This window comes from Pieris napi, chromosome 5 (assembly GCF_905475465.1).
Source record: "Pieris napi chromosome 5, ilPieNapi1.2, whole genome shotgun sequence".
Lineage (NCBI taxonomy): Eukaryota > Metazoa > Arthropoda > Insecta > Lepidoptera > Pieridae > Pieris > Pieris napi.
Window position 1 is genome coordinate 2,896,638 of NC_062238.1, and position 24,909 is coordinate 2,921,546.

Sequence of the window (24,909 nt, forward strand, 5' to 3'; positions counted from 1 at the left end):
TCCATTGTAATTGCGATAGAAAATGCTGATATTATTTATTTTGGCTGGTTTTGAAACAGTTATTACGAAATCATGTTAATTTGTTAAAACCAATCGTTCTCAAGCTGTAACTTCTCTATAAAATCAATCTATAACGATTTGAAAAATATAACCAAGACTAGAATATGAATCCATTGAAAAAGCGTAAGCCACCATACAATTGTTTGAAAATACATTTATTTCGCTTTATAAAAGCGCTTTAAAATGTATTATTAAACGTTCGTTGAAATACCGATTCCACTCAAAGAGTTTAAAAGATTAAAAACGTTCTAACTGATACAATCACAATATAAACCATGTAGCGGTACTAAAGCTTGTACTCAAAAGAATGAATCACCAATATTCCTTTGAAAGGAAAAAAAATCCAATCTACTTATGAAAATACCAATTTACGAATAGTGATGAAAGAGCTCGATTTTGCAACATCGTAAAACACGGCTTTTCTCTTTATTCGACCTCAACAAAGGATTAATCCGATGGTTGATTGGATCCAATAAGGATCTTCGGAGATATACATACATTAATATAAATACGAAGTCAGATAACTTTTATTAGATCGTGGCTATGTTGTTTGAGAATGTACACCTGGCTTCTTTGTTACATTATTTTTGTTTGAGAGTATTCATCAAATCGATATTCTATAAAAGAAAAACTCTTGATAGAACTGTCACATGCACATTCGCAGAAGTATTGCAATCGTAGCACTTTGATTGGTTTTTTTTATATGAAAATATTCAGGAATTTCCGGAATGAATTTTACTGTACGTAAGGTCCATGTTGTGAATCAACTTTTGCTTTTGCTTTATGGCTTACGCCATTTTATTAGGTAAGTTGTTAGTAAACGGAGCTTGATAAATCTAATCTGTTGCAACACAGCTGCGGCAGTGAAGACATAAAATTATTTATTGAAATATGTTAACCAATTCGCTCGTCTTTTGTTTATAGATACTAGAAGACCAGCCATCTCGGTCTGACAGCGATTTTTCATTCAATTAAACCAAAATCGTGTTCCAATGTTTTATATCTAGTTTCATATATTTGGCAATTGGAAATACGGACCAATGACAAAACGGACTTGAGATGTTTTAAGCCCGTACGCTAGGCTTCTACTCTTAAGAATAATCTGCGTACATACGCGCATTTATCATAACTTACATGAAGAGATATCGGATAACCGTCACGTACGTCGCCTAAACGTTCCAAGTTCCAAGTTCTATTGTTATTTACAGCGAACTAAGTCCCTAATCCTCGTAATGGCTTCGGCAAATTGCTGATAGAGAAACTTGCTCCATAACAAATAGACACAATTTGTTAGGCCGTAGGGCGTAAATTGACCAACTTTGACCTAAATTGGTGGGTGCAGCGAATATTAATCACTTCCGTAAAGGTTTTTAACTAACTTCGAATATATACGTAGTGCTGATCAATTTACAAGGCCAAGGCATTTTGGGTCACAGACCCAGTGAACTGAGTGCCTTGGAGTTATACATATAAATAATCGTATTCATTTATTGAATGAAACGTCAGGGCTGGAGAGGGGGGGGGTCCTAATAATAATGCTAATTAGGGTGACGTCACCCAACGCTACATTACGGCCGTTAGATAACGGCACCGCTTTTCTAGAAAACCTAAGCTTTAGTGCACCATGTAGCACCACGATATATCTAAAAAATTGGAAGGCGTTGGATGAAAAGCGTGGCGAAACGGTCGTCCTCGAAATTTAGGTCTAGCAGAGGATGTTAACAGGCTGATTATATAGTAGCTTACACAACAGACCACAGTTTTATTTATTATTTAAAATAATATCTAACATTTAATAATACAATAATTATAATTTTATACAAGTGAGGGTAGAAGTAGAAAAGTATAAAAATGCCAAACGAAAACTGAAAATATATACTATATTGTAAGCCAGTTATCGTACAGCGTTTTGAACAACACTAATAATTGTACAATTAATATGGTTTTATTCTAGATAATCCGTAAATGTACCAAAGTGCTTTAATTGGCAAACGCTTAGAAGTTTGTGTTTGTTAGAAAAGTAATTAAACATTGTTCCCAATAATAATTAGAGTGGAACAAAGTTCATAATTAATTTTATCTTCAGTTGGCCTTTTCCGGTTTGAATGTTAACTTTTTAATGGTTTCTTAAACATATTTTGTTTTAGAAATTATGAACAATAAACAAATATATAAATCACGATCGATTCTTTGATATGCTATATACATTTGGTAAAAGTAGGACAGAACACTGTAGTACATTATTTTTATGTGGCTGATCTGGTCTGGGTTTGCATGGTCAGTTGAAACTGGCTATTTAATGGTCACGCCATGCATTGAGTTAAAGGTATTCTCAGGGCCAGTTGTTTCAAAAAATGTTCGGCTAACTCATGAATTAATCGATTCTATCATCAGAATACCATTTTCCGACTGTCCTTTATTTGTCATATTTTGTCCCTTTTTTTAAATTAATAGTATGATTGTTATATCAAAAATAATCGTTGGATTTGTTTTATTTACAACAAATTTCTTTAAATTAATTCAAGTTCCATTCCCTATCTATTGATACATAAAAACACATTTTATATACAAGTATGTTACAGATCATCATAGCAACAAGAACCGCAAGGCATATAATTTTTTTTCAATATCCATTTTAATCAGATTTTAATAACACTTTAATACATTTTTTGAGCGTTGGAGTAAATAATTACATAACAGTTTTCGACGTGTAGCAACCTAATTTTGTAAATCAATTTTCCGAGCCGCGTTCGTCTCTACATCAGATTAATGGATTAAGGTGGAACCTATTTAATTAATTTGCTGTTTAAATTCATGTACAGATATTAGATATTTTGCTACTATACTATATTGCCCGCATTGGGGTATTAGTTACACAATTATGTCCTATTAGCAAGGTGTTTAGGCTAAAAATACTTTAATTTATAGATACACCTATGTCTGGGAATACACACATAATATTACTTTTCTTATATAAACATATGTATAAATTGGTTTCTATTAATTACGTACGTAAAAATAAAAATAACATTCTGTGAATCTAAACCTAAAAGCATATAACATAATAACTAAAATATATTATTAAAAGGAGTCCCTTTAGGCAAGGTTCCGAAGGTGCTGGCAGCGTTCCCCCTTTGAATAGCTAGACTAATTCTTTGTAAAATATTACTCATTTCATTGTGTGTTTTTGTATGTTTTTTTGCTCGTTAACCAATAATACAACTTATACCTTACATAAGTAAAATATAATAATAAAGAATTTTCGATCGCGTATGTAATAACCATATGTCTTTGTTTTTAGAAGTTACTTACCACTTATGCTGTAAATAATTCTTCTAAAATAATATTTAGAGATAAATATTTCATGCTTTCTCAATCAGACTGTAGAAATCGATAGACTGAATCTTGAATAGCCGAGGCTGAAAATAGAATCTAGAATCGGATTATGATATTTGTGGCCATCTTTAATTAGGGGCATACATTGACGCTACAAAGTAAGTTTTATTATGTACATTGACTTTCGTTTATTGGAGTAACAATTGATTTAGTATAAATAATATAATATTATTGTATTTTATGATCTAATTATAAATAAAACACTATTTCAGCTCAATAAATATGTTTTATCTTTATTGTTTTCTTGTATATAAAGTTGTGTAAATAAATAAATACATAAGAGTGTTTCAATATTGAACTTTACATAATATATAGATTTCGCTTATCGAAACGTTCTAGTTAAGTACACACTCAATAGTTTCACTAATAATTTTATCATTTCTTGTGTGTGTGTGTGTGGCTCTACAGCAACGGCCTAGACCTGTTTGTGTATCTATATCATGTTTCTTAATAGGCAATTAGATAGTCTCTTGTGCCTGGCTCTTGCCCTCGATTTTTGGGTCTAAGGCAAGTCAGTTTGACAATTATTAAGGGTTATATGTATTTTTGTATGCTGTATCATAAAAAATAAAAACAAAAAGTTTTATCTAAAAATTAAAAATATAAATTTAGGGACCACCCTTAACATTTAGGGGGATGAAAAATAGATATTGTCCGATTCTCAGACTTTCTGAATATGCATTTAAAATCTCATAAGAATGGGTCGAGCCGTTTCGGAGGAGTTTGCGAACGAATATTGTGACACGAGTAATTTATATATAATACATAATGAGAGCACATAACATAGTTTATTAATAGTAAAAGCGTTGATGTGAACAACTGTTAAAGGTCACGGAGGGCTGTTAAATAATATAGTTTCGCCGTGGGTGGGTTGGCGCTGCGTTGGAATAGAAATTTAGAATGGTTCATTGATGTATATACAGGAAAACTGACTATTTTAAGCACGCAGTACATTTGAATGGTCCTCGCAAAACTCGCAATGTATTTTAATAAACTACGTATCCAACTAATTAATTAACTTTATTTTACTTTATTTCGGTTAAAATACGCATTCATTTCAGTTGAAATATTAATAATTAATATTAAATGTGATTGAATTTTTGGGGTTATAGTAGTTTGAAACAAAAATATGTATTTGCAAATTAATTTTAAATGAAAAAGTATTATTAATTGTTAGTTGTAATATGTGTATGTTTAAATTTATCAGTATTTAAAGGAGGCGTGCAAACCTGACCTATACCGTTGATTCCTTACGATCTCTACTGCATAAGCTCGTGTTTACCTATTAGTGTACAGCCGGGGATCGAACCTACGTCCTACGAGATTAGAATCGCACGGTGAAGCCTCTAGACCAACACTACTCTCCTTCAGGTTAACATAAACACGCATTTATTTTAACTTGAGTTATTTATTTATTCCACTTAGGGTCCTTCAAGAAAAGAGCATACCAATTCTTAAAAGGCCAGCAACACACTCGCGAGCCCGAGAATATACATTCTTATATGTACGCATTTCACATTCGATCGAACGGTGAAGGAAAAAAGCATGAGGACACCGGCTTGCCTTTTAAATTGACAAATTATCATGAAACAGATGCAAAAATCTGAGCCCCAGACCTAAACAGGTTGTAGCACCACTGATTTATTTATGTTAATTTCGTCGTCTAAAGATCGTCTAAAGATAAAAACTTATCTTTCTGATAAATAATAAATAAATATATAATAAATATAAAAATAATAAATTTTGTATGAATTTAAACAACAGTTATGTTTTAAATTTCCTGAATTAATGATAAATGTCACAGTTAAATTATTTTAATAACATTTCAATGTGGCATGTTCATATTTTAACGATAAATATTGCAAGTCAAGTCAGCAATGTAGTAATTTTGGTAGTAATGAGCACATTGACAGGTCATATATTGTGAATTTATTAGTCATTATATTTTTGCTTTCAAATATTTCACTGTTATCATTTTAAAGATTTTTTTATCATAGCTGCGAAATTAAAAGTATTATTCTAATTATAATGCCAGTTTGTTTTTTACATTAGTAATAACTAATTTATTATGTAGCGTTAGTAACAATTAGATATTAGTTGCTATGTTAGTATTAGTTAGTAATCAATACATACAGTTTAAATTTTTAAATGAAAAAGGCCCTACAATATAATTTCAAATGCTCACAGAAGTTAGATCAAAACGAGAACTTCAAAACTGCGTTTTAACTTCTTGTGGCATGTATTAACTTAAAGATATAACGGTGAGTGCTTCAATTTTAGAACGTGTACAAACAAATCGTGTCGCGTAATAAAACATTCATAAATTATAGATTTTTCAAATGTGAAATTCCAAAAATTTTTTGAAAAATAATTTAAAATTTCTTTTTATAAATTGATCCTCTTCCAATCTTATTTAAAAGTGAAAGGTGGTATCCATGAGTTCACGTAGCCTTTTAAATTGCTGCTGCTAAACTAGTCTTATTCTAATGGCACCATCTCCTTTCGAAGGTTGGCGACCATCATGGATACTTTAATTTTGGATGTCGCGCTTCTGAACAAGGGTTTCGTGTTTGAAACCAATACAAATTTGATTGACGCATTGATGGCATTAATTCAATCTTAGCAACTGATATTATCCGGCTTAACCCAAGTTCGATAAGGTTCTTTCCGCGTCCGCAGACGTCGCAAAGTAATCGCTATTGGAATTGACATGGTAGCCATATTGGAGTTTGAGTATTTGACTTCCGGTTAGCGGTTCCGAGATTCTTGTGTCGTAGTTGATGAATTTATTGATTTATGAGAAATTGAGCCAATCCTTGTGTAAGTAGGCTCGAGACTGCATGATTGTGAATATACCCCTGAAGTGGATGATGTGGTCATAAAAACACATACAAAAATGTGAAAGAACCATATTTCGTTTCATTTAAATTTTACCAGAGTTTATTCAGGGTTAATTTGTAGGTGTAAAAATGTTAAGTCACTCAACTTTATTTAGGTTAATAACATAATTTAAACTCCACTTTCGGCCGTGTAATTAAATTTGTCTTTTTAAGCCTTTTGAGTAATTTTTATTAAAAATTACTAGATTAGATGCAACGCGTTTATATACGGTGTGTATTAAAAAGTCCTAAGGGAAATGTTTCCATGTTTAAATTTCTTAAATATGTAAGGTTAATGAAAATAAATGCGGCCTCGTTACCGCCGAGATTTCGCTTGCGACGTATTTAATAAAGATATCTAATCAAAAGCGAAAGCACTCCAGAGGTACTCCGATGCCTAAGTTTGTGCCTGGTGAGTACATAAGGCAGTGCAGACAGTCAGTCCATACTTTCGGCGAATTAAACTTATAAACTGTATAAAATACTTGACGTTAATAATGCGTTGAGTGAACTAGCAAAAACTTTTCTTTTGTAGTCTATTATTTAACATTTATTTTATACAAAACTGGACAGACCAGCCACAATCCTACCTGATGTTACGTGAGATGCGACCTATTGGAGGGCACGCATGTTCAGGCCTATATGATCAACACTTAAATTTACCCATGTTAAACTGTTGTTGAAGATGGAAGGGGACAAGGAGTTCTTCTCTTTGCTGTATTTACAGAAAACGACAATTTAAAGCGTGCGGCACATGAGTATATCAACTAAGAAGGGGTGATGTACAGCGTGCTTCTAGAAGAGCGTTCTTTGAATGGGGATGACGGAATCAGGTTATCGGATTGAATAAGCATTATTTGTCCACATCGTGTACCTTATATATTTTAGAAATTATTAAAATTAATTGTCTTTACATTTTAATTATTTACATTTGTTTTGTTCTTTTGTTATGATTAAGTTTTGCACCTTGAGCGCGTCTCAATATATTTTTTACAATATACTTTTTTTCTCAAAAGGTTACCTGGAAGAGATCGCTCTACAACAATAAGGCCACCCGTTGCCCTCCTCATTATTTAATTAATATAGCTTGTACTGATTTATGCAACGAAAGTGTTAAATAAAATAATATAGTTGTCCAGTGTAGCTAAGCGGGTATGTTATGATAATTGAATTTTATTTGCTAATTCCTTTTATAATTTTTTTCTATTTCGTGTCTCTGTTGTTATTATACTACTACTACTTTTAAAATGTTGGTCAGTAACACGCGTATTTTTTCGATAAAATCAATTTTTGATGGGTTAATACGTCACCTCTTTACTCGTATGCTACCTTTTTTAAGTTCCTTGAAGTCAATTTTAGTCCTTTGTATCTTAATAAGCGATTGGAGTTTGTAACAGTCTTACGTAGACCAGGATTGCTGCACTCGCAACGTCGAATTAGGTAAATATTATTAATTAAAACTAAATCAATTTAATATCGTAACGATAATAAATTGATTTAGCCTTAATAAGTAACGATAGATAGTACCTCTTTATAGTAAATACAATTTGATAGAGAATCGTCGAATTTGTATTAGTATCGCCATCAAAGGATGAGCATACACCACTTAGGGTTTACAAGATGTTAAACAATCATCTCCTACTAAACTCTCCTTAGTCATTAACAACGAACAGTCGAAAAATCAGTCGTATCACTTTAAGCAAGCACTTAAAATGTAAACAGTAATTTGCATACAAACCGAGTAGTCAAAAAATTCACAAAAAGATCCTAACCGTACCATACCTCAATGAATAATTTCACTTGGGTAAAATACGCGTTTCGGGGACCGGCGTGTGTTATACCTATGTTAATATTAAAATATGCAAATCAAAGTATTACCATGTTCCTTCCAGGTCGACATGTAAATGCACTCGATATTAAAACGCCAGGTGTAAGTGAAATATACAACAATATGTAATCGTTTTTGTGACTTTGAGCGATTTAGTGCCTTATATGATTTATATGTATGAAAAAACAGTGGCGCTACAACCTGTTACGACTGGGATCTTCTTGGGTTTGGTAATAATAAAAAAACCAGTTTCATGACAATTTGTCAATCTAATAGACAAGTAAGTGATAAGCCTTCGGGGCCGTTCAAGTATTACGTAAGCAGATTTACTGCAATTTATCAATTCAATTCAATTCAAAAATCATTTATTCACGTAGGTAACACAATGTACACTTGTGATTCGTCATTAAAGAAATATATATTAATGCTTCTAATTTTACATTTACTGCCAGTTCTCAAATCAAGGGCGTAGAACGGAAGAGAAGAACTGGCAATAAACTCTCCGCCACTCTTTTTAATCGGCATGTTTTTTTTTTTTTTACACAACGTTTGTAAGGAGCTGCAACCATTACACCATGTTCCACATGACATTTTAAGTAATTAATAATAATAACATAAATTAAAAACAAAGACTTGTCCCCTATCAGCAGGAGGCATGGTGAAATAGGAGCACGCACTTACATTCTCGTGGGAACAACACGCAAACACATAGTCGAAATAATTAACATCACCGCATACACAAATTCAAGTACGACCAGTCACCACAAGAAGCACCCGCTCACGAGTATGACGCATGGCCAGCCATCGGCCCCCTCGACATATTTTAGGGAGAGAGACAACCCGACGCATGGACGCCGCCACAAGCAATCCCCCAATATCCCCCCCCCCTTCCTCTTTTCAGCAAAAGTAAACAAAAGTAAACGTATTAACTTTTTGTAGGAATCCTCGAAATGGATTTCGTTTTCAAGCATAGACAAAGTGTGGGTAATATGTGTAAAAAAGTAAATAATTACTGTTGTCGTAATCACCAAATAAGAAAATCAAAGACCCTAAGAAGTGCTTACGTAATACTTGAACGGCCCCTTCTATGCCTGATACACACAGTCGATGTTTTGAATCTAAAACATGCCGGTTTCCTCATAATGTTTTCCTTCACGGTTCGAGCGAGTGTTAAATGTGCACATATACAGAAAGTCCATTAGTGTACAACTGGGGATCATACGTACGACCTCAGGGATGAGGCACTAGACACTCTACACTGCTCTGCTCTATTTATTAACCACATTAATAAAAAAGTTACAATATATTTTTAACTGGAGGTCAAAATATTATTACGTACAAATTACTACGTTATCATGTTAATTCATTTATCAAAGGAAGCTATTATTAACATATGACGTCACATTCAGTAGGGCCTATTAAGCCGGACCTCACAAAGGAGTCTCTTGGGGTCCCTAATATTATTTACTAAGTTGTTTAACTTGTTAGAACCTTATAGAGTGCTTCTTAGGGACATTGTTAACTTTAACGTGATAGTGCAAATCAGAAGATTATTGCTTTCATGGGAATCGAAACCAAATTCCATTTAACGGATATTGAAGAAATTTACGTTTTAAGTGTTTAAGTTATGCTTAATATAAATAAATAAATAATGCGAGTAGCATTTTTTATTTTGAAGTGTGTTTTAACATATTGAAGAAGTGTCAAAAAACCAAAGGTTAATATCCTACCCAATAACACATAATTACGGTAAAAGGGTAGAGTGCGAATCAACAATCATACTTCATACATTTTGCATATACATAATATTATGTTGATACGTACTTAATAGAAAGATTTCAAGAGCTTGTCTAGTTTGAAAATAAAATTTGAAATTTGATCAAAGGTGTTTCAAACATCTTTCGTTAATATCTATAAAAGTGCTAAACTAAATCACTTTGAACTTTTAAATCTTTTTAAAATTATCTTACTGATATATATTTTCATTTTCAAAGAGATATTTTCTATCATAATAATTGTCTAAGACATCGTCCATTTAAAAATAATAATATTTTTCATAGTTTCAAATAAAACTCGCTATTCAAACTCTGAAGTTTGAACAAGTAATCTTTTAACAATTATCTTACCGATAAAATTAAATCATATAACTAACAGATTTTCTTTTTCAATGTGCTTTATTTTGTAACATCAATATAATAATTGTCAAACATCCAATTAATTTAAATAACATTTAAAAATAATCATAATTTAACACCACCACCGACACAGCTGATCATAACATCCGCCATCTTGTCTGTCAAGTTCCAAGGTTATATTTGAGGATTAAACCCCTCTTAAAGAATCTTATCGATGTAAACATTTGAATACTGTTTTAAAAGTTGAGTCTTTTATCAAGCAGTTGGTCTAGAGGAATTATGGTCGTAGTCACAAATAACTTGGATAAACGTGTTACAAAACAAACCCTGTGACTTAGTGGTTAGCGTACTTGGATCCGGAGCTTTTACGCTCAACCCCGCCAAAAAATCTGCTGGCAATACAGCCGTAAGCGTACTATCTTAGTGTCATGGCGCTGGTTAGCATTTTATTCTACATGCCTCGCCTGTTCCATAAAACCTTCATCTGTTAAGACTTCAAAAATACCATCCACATTATTTTTTTAAAAGCATCTAGAATTTGGAGTTATTTTATCATCTTGAATTGAGATAAAAAAGTTCACTTTTAACAATCCCGTTAATATATCAAGCTAAGTGGAAACGATTAAACTGGACCACAAGGCGGACTCCGAAGATTATTCACGTGATAGTGCATAAACAGAATAAAATACTATATGGTTAGGTTAATAACAAACTTAAACAAACTCTTCAGCATTATCTATATCAATATTATAAAGAAGACATAGACGTTACATTTATTACTAACTAAACACACTCACAGAAACACACAACATCTTAAAAGAAAAAAAAAGGAATGAGGTGGATTTTAAGTGTGTAATGTGAGTGCGTTGTGGTAGTAACTGGCCCTGGCTCAGCATTATGCTGTGGAGCAGACGCGTTCCACAGCGCTGGTCATTCTGCCAGGGACCACAACAGTTAGTTTGCGCCACAGACGCAAAAAAAGAAAAAGAATTTAATAATAAAAATATTAGAACAATTAATAATAGTAAACATTAACAGTGTAAGTAAAGAAGAGATATTTGGTTATATGTGTTTCCAACAAACCAACACAAAAATTACTGGACAGATTTTAAAAATTATTTAATTGCATTATATTGAAGTAACATAGACTGCATTTGTTTTTAAAATTTCAAAGCAATTTAAATTTTAAGGCTTGCGAAGCTACAGGCCGTAAGTTATATTATGAATTCTTTTGATATAGTAGCTAGGCTTAAATATGAAACGTAAAATATATACACAAATGTCTAATTAGTTATCTCTTGCTTTGTTCGGAATGTTTCGTTACCACTACTTAGAAATAGTTTTTTCTTCAAATAAACTTTATTTGAAATGACAAAAACTTTATTCATTCTCATCAGTAAATAGTGGTAAAACTCTATAAAGCAAGATTTCAGAAAATAATGTTGTCTATACTAATATTATAAAGAGGAAAGATTTGATTTTTTGTTTGTTTGAAATGAATAGGCTCCGAAACTGTACCGATTTCAAAAATTCTTTCACCGTTGGCAAGCTACACTATTTCTGACATAGGCTATGTTTCATTTTCAAAAAAAATTAGGGATGCTTACTAAAACTTGAATAATCTAACCCAAGGTGTAAAAAAATAAACAAAAAACTTCCTTCAATCGCGTGCGCTGCGAAAACTATTAATGATAGAACAAAATGATGTATTTCAATTTTTCAGGATACATCACTATCTATAAAAAATTAGTATGTCTCTATCTTTTATAGTTACGTCACAATAAGCGTCCTTTTATTATTTTTTTGTTAATTAAAATACCACCGCTAGAAAAGGCTCTTTATTCATACCTAGGTATTGATCCTTATCAAAATAATCACCAACGTTTCATATAAGCTACAATTTAATGGCATAACCACCAAAAAAGCATGGTGGATTGGTGTTCTCCTGCCGTTTCTCTTGAATAGTTTACTACTATGTAATACATATAACAAAAATCTTAGCCACAGCAACGCTTGGCCGAGTCTACTAGTGTTTGAATAAAATATCAATAATTCGTTTTGGTAACACAATAATGAACGTAAAAAATAAACGATTCTAAATTTAGAGTAAATATCAAATCTCAAATCAAGGAACGGTCTAAAACTGGTAATAAAATCTCTGCCACTATTAATTTGATAAGTACAATACTGTGCAGTGTTAGTCAAAATTCAACAATGTATAAGACGAGTATTATTAAGAAAATAAATATCCCATAATACCTTTCCTTTCTACTAATTAATATAGTTCGCATACATTCCTGCTCAAAGTATATCAAAAAGTAATAGTCTACTAACTATTCAACGTAGTTGATACATCGTAAATCGAAAATTCATCAAACGTACTAGTTTAGAGGCTCTACGCCCAAGGCTTTAGTGCATTATTTACAGCGGTGGAAACTCCAAGTAAATTGTGACCATCAAATATCCAACGGCAACCTTTTAACGCAACTATTTTAATACAATACGGAGTTGAATTAAATAACCCATATACAAAATCAACTACTTACAAAATAAAATCTACTATCAAATAAAATATTATTATAATATATTCTAATGTTAAACTCTAATAGAAATTTATGAACTTATCAACATTTAAATTTCTAACTAACCTAACCAAAGCTAATGTAAAATATTTTATAAAATTAAAAAAATATAAGTACCTTTCTTTATCTCCGTAATGCTTATAACATGTCCGAGTTCACAAACAAACACTACGTTATATAATATCGTCTGTACGTTCGAGAGACGCGATAGTACTTTGCACGCGTGCAACCCCGCTTACAGCTGTGAGAATACTGTTTCGCGTCAACTCTGAAGCTTTAAGCTCAAGAAGAATGGTGTGAAATGCGCAAGTCACGCTCTAACTTACCTCAGATTCAAATTGTCACTTATCTCTTTATTTAGTTGACTCGCAATTCAAAACAAGTTCTATTAAATGAAAATTGTAATTCGAGTTAAGATTTTAAATTTATATTCACCTGAAGTTAAGGTGTAAATTATATTTAACGGCTGTGGTGGTAACCAGTTCAGATGTATTTTACAATCTCGTTAGTTTAGCAGATATATATCCGTGTCTGTAATAAATTAAAAACTTAAGCATTGTTATTAATATTGTAATAATTACAAAAATATATTACATATAATACAACAATATGGCTTCCTAACACTTAAAGTGTTACTGTGAGAAACATAATAAGTTTAGGTCATTCATCTTTTGGTTTTAATATAATTCGCTACTTTTCATGTACCGAACTGAGCCTTATATAATTAATAATATAAAATAATTCGTTATATGAAGTTTTAATCAAGTTTTTTATTAATATTTTATTTTTGTTTTATAAATTATATTCCGCATTAAATATTCCGGAAAAAAGGATTGGAAGTAAAACTGTTGGAAGAAGTGACTTCACTTTGTTTTCTTTAATTAGTGGTGTTTGTAAGAAAATCGCTTTGTTTTTCAAGTTTATCGTTATATAATTGTGTTCAAAAAAGTGTGAGTAAGACATAAAATATTAGTTGTAAAGAGTTGTATTTCTCTTACAACAGATAATAGTTTTCTATTTTACGTGGATCAGTTTCAGCAGTTTTCCGAATTACAATATCGACTGTATTCGACCAGCTCAAGTAAAATGAAAACATCGGCCTTTTCCAATATTTTCTTCAAGATAAGATGTATCTTATACAAGCAATAAGATCGTTTTGTTTATGTTGACGACGGTAGAACCCACGGAGAATCGAAGACCAGTTACAGTTGACCTACTTCGGCTATCCCTAACTATTAAAGGTCTGCAAGATGAGGACTTCATTATGTTGTTTCAGGGGTCTAGTTATTATGGACGTATATGTAATGTGTGAAGCCGTACAGAGTACCCAGGGGATAGATCCCAACTCTGCCATACTTTGATATCAGAATGATGGACTGCTTTGGTTTTTAGTTTCGTTGTATTAGTGAATATAAGTCTTGAGAGAGATCTTTGTAATATTTTGTAGGGCTTTCGAATATATGCTGTAGAGAGATATAACGTCAGGGGTGGTAGTGATTCTATTTCCTTACAACATAAAGCGATACGATAAAAACCTGATAGGGCAGGGTAGGGTTTTTACCTTTTCTTATTTTTCGAATCTTCGGGGTTTTTTTTTCGCTCTAGTTTCACAGAGATTCTATTCGATAATTAATATTAAAAAAATACGCTATATTTTTCTATAGGTATTAATAAATTATTTTGTAACAAAAAATGTGGACCTTAGGAAATTTACGTTCTAGGGTCGATTTCAGTTAATTAAATACTTTAAATCGTGAAAATTAATACGCGTGAAGTGAATTATGGAAATTTTTAAATTAATTTTTGATACCGTGAAAATAATACAGAAACAATAAGAATTGGTCGGTCTTTATTGCCAATTGTTATTATAAAGAGGTAAAGTTTGTGAGGGTACCTAATCTCGATCTACTGAAGTAATACAAAATGTTTTATTACCAATAGAAAGCTACGTTATTTGTGAGTGTTATAGGAAATAATAAAAATAAATAAATAAAGCAGTGGCACTATAACCTCTTTAGGTCTTGGCCTCAGACTTCTGAATCTGTTTCGTGATCATTTTTAAATCTAATAGGCAAGTAGGTGATCAGCGTCCAGTGCCTGACGCACGCCGTCCACTTTTCGGGTCTAAGAGATGTCGGTTTCCTCACGAAGTTTTCCTTCACCGTTCGAGCAAATGTTAAATGAGCACATAGAAAGAAATTCCATTGGTGCACAGCCGGGGATCGAACCCACGACCTCAGATATGAGAGCCGCACGCTGAAGCCACTAGGCCAACATTGCTCTCAATAATAATAGCCTTTAATTCAGATACTATTACATCTAAATAAGTTTATATTTCAATCGTTATTTAGGTATCTGTGTGTCCTTTTTTGGAGGAGGCTCCAAATAATAGTCAATAGTCATAGGCAATATATTTACCCAAAAAATAACAAGAAATACTTTGTCGAGGTGGTCAAATTTGCAAAGTAAGTCGGTGTAAAAGGGGTCGAACGATAACGTTTCTTACGAACGCTGAGAATTAAATTGAGTACTGTAGACAAGTTGTAGAGCTTGACCAAAAAATTCAGCGACAGTATAGCGCAGTCTTTTATATTTTATAGAAACAAGTCCTCTGCCGCGTCTATCGGTCTGTTCGCGATAAATTCAACTGCGCGAAATTTATTGCGATTTTTCATATCTAGAACCACGATGAGGAAGGTTTTTGTACATAATTCGTCAATATTTACGGGTTATGGTAGCTCGTGCGTAGCGGGTCGCTAGTTTTTATATATACACACATATGAACACTACAGAATAAAATCGTGTCCAAATACCGTAATTAATCTTCTAAAACACATACAACCATACTTATATGGTTTTTATTTGGAAACAATCTTGGTTAAATTGAACATATAGCTTGGTACACCTAAAATTTTCATTTATAACGACAACTATTAATTGTTTCGCTATCAGATAGATAATTACTTGATATCCGAAACGTATTGAACCGTACATCTAACCATTAGTCAAATGAGAAATAAACAGAATTGTTAGTGGTTAGTTATTGTGGTTAAATATATTAAACGTGATTTAATAGACTGTTTAATTATTGACGGATTAACCACCTACGGTCTGAGTTTAATATTTAAAAAACGTTTTACTTTATGTATACTTTTACATACACGCGATTTTATCTAACTCGATGTTATAAGTGCATTTAGCAATCGTGGTCAGCGAGATGTGTCAAATCAAGTTACAGAAAACTAATGAATAATATAATTAGAGTCTATTGAAATGGTGAACAATTTGTTACCGATTTTAATGACGTAACTATCAAATTTTCAGTGAGAAACAAAAACACATCATCGATGATACACTATTAATTTACATTATTTTTATATTCATACATATCTTATTGCCTACAAAGTATCTCCCTATCTTAATATTTAATTTCTCAAAGGTATCAATCTTTGGCAAAAAATAATTGCTTTAGAGCAGTTATTATAATAATAATAGCGTTTTATTTCATATACTTCTACACTTATATTTCTATTTATATTTCTATCTTTTCAGTTTTCATTCGTTCTAGATAAATGTGTTTTTTGTGCCCTTTTTTGGCAAAAGCCTTCTCCAAATCTCGACATTTCTGTCTGCACTGTGCCACTTTCTGCCATTTACCACCTTCGGTTTCCTTAATCTGGTACGCACCTTCAAACTTGTCTTCCTCTTTTGCGTTTTTGTATCTGGGCACCAGTACTTTATTGAATACTTTCTTGCTCCACTTTTCAGTTTCTCTTGCCATGTGCCCTGCCCATTTCCACTTAAGTAGAGACTCTTGGGCCGTGGGGTTCAAGTGAACTTATTAAAGATATAAGTTGGCACCTGGCGCCGGTGACCCCAGAGCTAATGCTTTCCTGGCTCAACGAATAAGTATCGCAATACAGCGAGGAAATGCTGCGGGCGTTAAAAGTACACTGCGACGGAGACCAAACTTTTAAGTTTGTTTTAATTTTATTTTTAATAATTTTTATTATTACTTTGTAGGTTAAGAAAATTGTTAATACAAACACATAACAAGAAATACTAATTTATTTTTTGCGACATCTGCTACCAAATTATTCTTATATTTGTATTCTTTATTTTATCTATTATTTTCTTCCTCATCATACATCGTCGCATCGATCTTTGACACATCTCTAGCTGTGTATGCTGTACTTTAGTGGGCGCCCAAGTTTGAGATTAAAGAGTCCTAGTTCATACTAAGTGTAACGAAGTAAAAACACCCCTAAAACGAAACCTCCTTTGGGCTTATACATAGACGAAATAAGAGCTACTATTATTCTAATTATACAAGACCTCACCTAAAAACACAGACTGAATCAATACAACTATCAAAGCTTTGTGAAAAGCTTAGTTAAACACTAGTTAACACTAAGAGCGTTATCATCAAAACTTTAGTATTCCGAGCGATTTCTGTGGGAATTGTTTAATTTGTAAACAATAAACACCGGTGGTTCATTATAAGTCTTGGCATGTATTGATACTGTAAATATTGATATATCTTGTAAGTAACTTAATGATAGCTAAGACTTATGTTTAAAGTATATATGTACCATTGCTATATTCTATCCTCTTTTGCCATGTTATAGGTAGTTCATTGATCCCTTTACTAAAAAACCATTCGGACGAGAAGCCCCATCAGAGTTGAATTTTTTACCTTGCAAGAAGGTGTCAAAAAAAGGTAATCTAGATATAAATAGCTGTAAAAAATGATTTGGAATTCCTAATCAAAGTGGAGAGGTCAAAGTGGCCAGTACTACAAAACGCCAATTTCATATGTACGGACCTAATATATGTATGCTATAAAAAGATTTGACCTTGAAAGTAGGTCTTATACAGACGTTTAGATATCCATTGTATCCTCCAATTGGCATTATAATAGAATGTTGTACAAGTCTTGTGTGTATACCAACATTCTGGAAAGAAAATATGTCATAACAATGGCCACAAATATGGACTGTCTTGGAAGAAGTTAAGCTTGAAGATTTGCCAGTGTACGGGCGTAGTTACGGCTCAAATTGTCTCATACAGTTTCATAGTATTACATCTTATTATTATGAGGTAATGGTACTGCAGAATACTAATTTAATTTAATACTAATCTAATTTATAATCTCAGTTCAATAAAGACTATACAATGGTTTAGTTCGCAGTTACTTGTGCAACGTAATGGTGTGGGCCCCATAAGAAGCTAAATACAGTCTCATGTTAGCGAGTACAAAATAAATTCACCCGCCAACTCTACAGTATGGAGTATCCTTTGTATTCGCTAATGTACCCGACTATTTTGTTCTGTAACCATTACAGGGTTATGATCAGTTACGCCTTAGAAGAGAGCTTTCTAGATCAGTGTACCTATTTAGGATATATAATGTGGTTGTCACGAAGAGACTAGTTCTACGGGTTCCATGCAAGAACATGACGCGAAGGTCTGTTGGATGTACTGCGCGCACGCTGTAACTTGGTTGGCGAGCCGCCACTCACGCGAGCGATACACTTAGTTAATTAATAAGATTTCAATCTAGGTAGACCTATTTGTTTGTACTCTGGCTGAGTTCATAAAAGCTGCTTGTTATATTATTAGTTATAATATCAAGGTATATAATTGTATGTTTTATTGTAGAATTATCATTGTATTATTGTACTGGTAATAACTGTACAGATAGAATAATTATGTAGGAAATGAAAAAATCATTAAACTTGCAGCATTAATTAGCTCTGAAGTCGATCAAACCAGGCTGTGCAGTATATTGAGTATTTTAACAATAACATTATTCGCAGTACAGTTGACTACTTAGACTGAATAGGAAATCCATATATTCTATTCTATTTTAAGTATATCTTTGCGAGACCAGATTACCTTTATATAACATAAATCTGATATTTTATTCTCTTACCTATTCTTAACTTTTATATCTCGAAGAGAAATATTATTGAAATAAATCCTAAAAGCCGACAACGGGTATCAATTTTAAAACGCATCAAGCTATTTTCCCAGCAAATATCTTAAGATTATTTAAATAAACATCAAGTAAATTTTATTAAGTCTCTTTGAAATGTCAACATTTGCTTATAATAAGCGTAGTCGATACGTAAAAGCTCTCTGATTCTTTGTACTTTTTTGTGAGATTCAGGTTCATTGGTACCGAATCACGACACCATTGTATTTTCTTTTTACGTATACAATTAGTACTCACTTGATAAACACAATGAGAAAACCGCCATACCTTATATATATCGGCCTGTGTCAGGCATATTATGCTGATCTATGACGGATACTATAAACGTAGGCTCAACATTGTATTATTTATTGTCAACAACGTAATGATTAATACCAATGGCCACATGCCTTCAATTATCAAGCAATGGTAAGTAAATAATAATAATTACAATCAAATTTGCCTAATATTAAGTAATGAAAAACAGAAAATCGAAAATGTTTTAAAAGTGAAAAGTCTTTGATGCCTGTAAATTACCGTGCCGGATATACGCATGTCAAACACAAACTAAGATTATGTCAAAATAGTATCGGAAGGAATATTCTAGGTCTGAAATTGATAGATAGAGTAAAACTTCAAGAAATAAAAGACATAATAATAATCTTTCACATTATGGGAGAAGATAAAGATAAATGGACAAAAGAATCGACGGAATTGTTTCCTCGCTATGACAAAGGAAAACAAGGAAGTCAAAAAAAAATATGGGAAGAGGATATAAGTAGAGTAGCTGGCTCTATGTGGCTACATAAAGCTAGACACCGAGACGAGTGGAGGCTCTTAGAGGCAGGCCTCTTGGCCTCATGTCCAAGGACAAGCTGTAACACGGAAATTAATAGACTTGCCAAATAATTATTAGTGTACTTCACACTTCAATAAATGCTATTATTATTATATTATATCAAGGTATAATAAACTTTGGTTTAATAATTTTTAAGCTGTTTTAGTAGTTTCCAAAATGACAAACCAGCCCCCGCACTTAACCGCTAAAATATATAGTATGAATAATAATTTAGTGGTTCTACAATCCTTTATGGGTGTAGGCCGCAGATAACATCATCAGTCTTCAGTGCCTGACAGAATCTATTGGTGCATCCTTGATTCGAACGAACAACCTCAGGGATAAATTCGTACACCACTAGGCCAACAATGCTCATATAGTATATGAGAACTTATTTTAACGTTTGAGAAAAATAAAAGGCCGGGCTAGTCATGTATTTGAGCGCAACGGTTTACGCTTCGATTATGCGTCTTTTTATAGAACAAACGAACAGAGGGCTCATCTGATGTTAAGTGGTACCACCGCGCATGGATACTGTCAACGCCAAAGCGAGTGCGTTGCCGGCCTTTTAAGAATTGGTACGTTCTTTTCTTGAAAGATCCTTCGTTGAATTAGAGAATGGGTAGCGTTAAGTCAATAAAAAAAACAACTACGTAAACCTACCACAGCGTCTCTATAACCAAAAAATACCATAAACGTTTCCAGTCTGAAACGAGCGAGTAGTTGGAAAGTCTGAGTAGAACAGACGTCCCGCCTCCAGTCCTGGGACGCGTAAAATTAATTAAATGAAATGCAAAGCATTATTCTGCGCGAATTGCAGTGACGTGCTAATCCCGGGAAACCCTGGGCTTGAGTTAGGACAAAATTGTTTGTACGTGCTCAGTTATAGGACTTTGCATGTAGGGCGGAAATATCAAAGGGCTTGGGTGTGATTTATTTTATAGGTTATGTTAAGGTTACGTTTTTGGTTCTGGGTGGGGCAAGTTTTGTTACTAGTATGTTTCTTTCATTTAAAAAGAATATATGAATATCTGATTTTATAAAGAGGATTTTGAGGGTTTTGGGTAACTTGTAACAACTACAGCGATTTTGGAACGAAGTTCCTTATCGCGCGTTGTGAAAGGGGGCTAGACGGAAAAAATTCTTACGAAAAGTTGTCACGACACTTTTTTGCTATTTGCTATTGTAATACACCGGTTCTCGTCCGATCACCGAAGTTAAGCAAGGTCGGGCGAGGTCAGTACTTAGATGGGTGACCGCCTGAGAACACCTCGTGATGTTGGCTTTTTTGTAGGAATAAGAAATGAAAATTATTTTTGGAATCACTTAACTAAATTAGTCTTGTTGAAACGAAGTTATCGAGCGTTGCGAAAGGGGCTAGGCGGAATAAATTAAGACCAAAAGTTGTAACGACACTTTTTGCTTTAGTTGTTATATTTAACATTTTCGATTTAGCTATCGCCAACGTCCATACCACGTTGAATACACCGGTTCTCGTCCGATCACCGAAGTTAAGCAACGTCGGGCGAGGTCAGTACTTGGATGGGTGACCGCCTGGGAACACCTCGTGATGTTGGCTTTTTTTTTCGTCGTAAGATTGGTGTCGAGAAAATCTATCATACTGTTATGATACCAATTAACATACAAATTAATCGAAAGGAATTTCGTTCCATCCGGGTGTCCCTTGACACCTCTAAAGTTTTTTAAAATTATTTCGTCATTAGAATTCTATAATATTCTTGAGTACATTATTAATTTCTAAACATTATACCAAACATCCACCAATGCGAATTCGAGAAGCTTAGATAGACAGATAAAAGCATAAAGAATGTACAAATTATAATGAAATGATATTTGGACTATTGTCGAAAAAAATGTTTTATACATTTTTTAGGAACTAAAGCGCGACGCGGCCAAATATTCATATACTAACCTAACCTAACCCATCTAAATAATATTTGTTTTTTTGGACAGCTCCGATCTAAATAATAATTGTTTATTCAAGCCTCGGCTTCTCGGCGTCCTGGTCGCCTTTGGCGACCAACTATTCATATACTAACCTAACCTAACCCATCTAAATAATATTTATTTTTTTGGACAGCTCCGATCTAAATAATAATTGTTTATTCAAGCCCCGGAAACTCGGCGACCAAATATTCATATACTAACCTAACCTAACCTAACCTAACCTAACCTAACCTAACCTAACCTAACCTAACCTAACCCATCTAAATAATATTTGTTTTTTTGGACAGCTCCGATCTAAATAATAATTGTTTATTCAAGCCTCGGCTCCTCGGCGTCCTGGTCGCCTTTGGCGACCAACTATTCATATACTAACCTAACCTAACCCATCTAAATAATATTTATTTTTTTGGACAGCTCCGATCTAAATAATAATTGTTTATTCAAGCCCCGGAAACTCGGCGACCAAATATTCATATACTAACCTAACCTAACCTAACCTAACCTAACCTAACCTAACCTAACCTAACCCATCTAAATAATATTTGTTTTTTTGGACAGCTCCGATCTAAATAATAATTGTTTATTCAAGCCTCGGAAACTCGGCGACCAAATATTCATATACAAACCTTACCTTTCCTAACCTAACCCATCTAAATAATATTTGTTTTTTTGGACAGCTCCGTTCTAAACAATAATTGTTTATTCAAGACACGGCTTTTCGGCGTCCTGGTCGCCTTTGGCGACCAAATATTCATAAACTAACCTAACCTAACCTAACCTAACCCATCTAAATAATATTTGTTTTTTTGGACAGCTCCGATCTAAATAATAATTGTTTATTCAAGCCTCGGAAACTCGGCGACCAAATATTCATATACTAACCTTACCTTTCCTAACCTAACCCATCTTAATAATATTTGTTTTTTTGGACAGCTCCGATCTAAATAATAATTGTTTATTCAAGCCCCGGAAACTCGGCGACCAAATATTCATATACTAACCTAACCTAACCTAACCTAACCTAACCTAACCTAACCCATCTAAATAATATTTATTTTTTTGGACAGCTCCGATCTAAATAATAATTGTTTATTCAAGCCCCGGAAACTCGGCGACCAAATATTCATATACTTACCTAACCTAACCTAACCTAACCTAACCTAACCTAACCTAACCTAACCTAACCTAACCTAACCTAACCTAACTCATCTAAATAATATTTGTTTTTTTGGACAGCTCCGATCTAAATAATAATTGTTTATTCAAGCCTCGGAAACTCGGCGACCAAATATTCATATACAAACCTTACCTTTCCTAACCTAACCCATCTAAATAATATTTGTTTTTTTGGACAGCTCCGTTCTAAACAATAATTGTTTATTCAAGACACGGCTTTTCGGCGTCCTGGTCGCCTTTGGCGACCAAATATTCATAAACTAACCTAACCTAACCTAACCTAACCCATCTAAATAATATTTGTTTTTTTGGACAGCTCCGATCTAAATAATAATTGTTTATTCAAGCCTCGGAAACTCGGCGACCAAATATTCATATACTAACCTTACCTTTCCTAACCTAACCCATCTAAATAATATTTGTTTTTTTGGACAGCTCCGATCTAAATAATAATTGTTTATTCAAGCCTCGGAAACTCGGCGACCAAATATTCATATACTAACCTAACCTAACCCATCTAAATAATATTTGTTTTTTTGGACAGCTCCGATCTAAATAATAATTATTTATTCAAGCCTCGGAAACTCGGCGACCAAATATTCATATACTAACCTAACCTAACCTAACCTAACCTAACCTAACCCATCTAAATAATATTTGTTTTTTTGGACAGCTCCGTTCTAAACAATAATTGTTTATTCAAGACACGGCTTTTCGGCGTCCTGGTCGCCTTTGGCGACCAAATATTCATAAACTAACCTAACCTAACCTAACCTAACCCATCTAAATAATATTTGTTTTTTTGGACAGCTCCGATCTAAATAATAATTGTTTATTCAAGCCTCGGAAACTCGGCGACCAAATATTCATATACTAACCTTACCTTTCCTAACCTAACCCATCTAAATAATATTTGTTTTTTTGGACAGCTCCGATCTAAATAATAATTGTTTATTCAAGCCTCGGAAACTCGGCGACCAAATATTCATATACTAACCTTACCTTTCCTAACCTAACACATCTAAATAATATTTGTTTTTTTTGGACAGCTCCGATCTAAATAATAATTGTTTATTCAAGCCTCGGAAACTCGGCGACCAAATATTCATATACTAACCTAACCTAACCCATCTAAATAATATTTGTTTTTTTGGACAGCTCCGTTCTAAATAATAATTGTTTATTCAAGCCACGGCTTCTCGGCGTCCTGGTCGCCTTTGGCGACCAAATATTCATATACTAACCTAACCTAACCTAACCTAACCCATCTAAATAATATTTGTTTTTTTGGACAGCTCCGATCTAAATAATAATTGTTTATTCAAGCCTCGGAAACTCGGCACCCAAATATTCATATACTAACCTTACCTTTCCTAACCTAATCCATCTAAATAATATTTGTTTTTTTGGACAGCTCCGATCTAAATAATTATTGTTTATTCAAGCCTCGGAAACTCGGCGACCAAATATTCATATACAAACCTTACCTTTCCTAACCTAACCCATCTAAATAATATTTGTTTTTTTGGACAGCTCCGTTCTAAACAATAATTGTTTATTCAAGACACGGCTTCTCGGCGTCCTGGTCGCCTTTGGTGACCAAATATTCATAAACTAACCTAACCTAACCTAACCTAACCCATCTAAATAATATTTGTTTTTTTGGACAGCTCCGATCTAAATAATAATTGTTTATTCAAGCCTCGGAAACTCGGCGACCAAATATTCATATACTAACCTTACCTTTCCTAACCTAACCCATCTAAATAATATTTGTTTTTTTGGACAGCTCCGATCTAAATAATAATTGTTTATTCAAGCCTCGGAAACTCGGCGACCAAATATTCATATACTAACCTAACCTAACCCATCTAAATAATATTTGTTTTTTTGGACAGCTCCGTTCTAAATAATAATTGTTTATTCAAGCCACGGCTTCTCGGCGTCCTGGTCGCCTTTGGCGACCAACTATTCATATACTAACCTAACCTAACCCATCTAAATAATATTTATTTTTTTGGACAGCTCCGATCTAAATAATAATTGTTTATTCAAGCCCCGGAAACTCGG

At 33.3% G+C, this 24,909-nt stretch overlaps 1 non-coding gene across 1 annotated transcript; it reads left to right on the plus strand.

Annotated features, from left to right (window-relative positions):
• Window positions 1-21,155: 21,155 nt before the first annotated feature.
• LOC125050000 lies at window positions 21,156-21,274 on the plus strand. The gene has a single exon (XR_007117084.1). It is a non-coding gene; the product is annotated as a 5S ribosomal RNA (ribosomal RNA).
• Window positions 21,275-24,909: the final 3,635 nt, after the last annotated feature.